The 271-nt window shown below is 45.8% G+C and overlaps 1 protein-coding gene across 1 annotated transcript in view; it reads right to left on the reverse strand.

Annotated features, from left to right (window-relative positions):
- DAAM1 (dishevelled associated activator of morphogenesis 1) overlaps positions 1-271 on the reverse strand; it is a 321668-nt gene that overhangs the window by 96103 nt on the left and 225294 nt on the right. The window lies entirely within an intron of this gene.

Below are 271 nucleotides of genomic sequence, written 5' to 3' on the forward strand. Positions count from 1 at the left end.
GAAGAGGTTTCTTAGCCAAAGCGTAACACAGTTTGATCACTTCCACGATCCATCTAGACAGAGTCTGGGAAGAGATCTTCTTGCCCCGTGCGGGCATACTGTGAGCCACAAACAAAGCTGGAGACTGGCGAAAAGACTTAGTTCTGCCCAAATAAAATAGCAACGCTCTCTTAACATCCAGAGAGTGCAATTTCCGTTCCTCTTCATTAACGGGAGACGGGAAAAACGATGGCAGAACTATATCTGAGCGTAAATGAAATTCCGAAACGAC

This window comes from Gekko japonicus, unplaced genomic scaffold (genome assembly GCF_001447785.1).
Source record: "Gekko japonicus isolate JY-2015 unplaced genomic scaffold, Gekko_japonicus_V1.1 scaffold345, whole genome shotgun sequence".
NCBI classification, from domain to species: Eukaryota; Metazoa; Chordata; class Lepidosauria; order Squamata; family Gekkonidae; genus Gekko; species Gekko japonicus.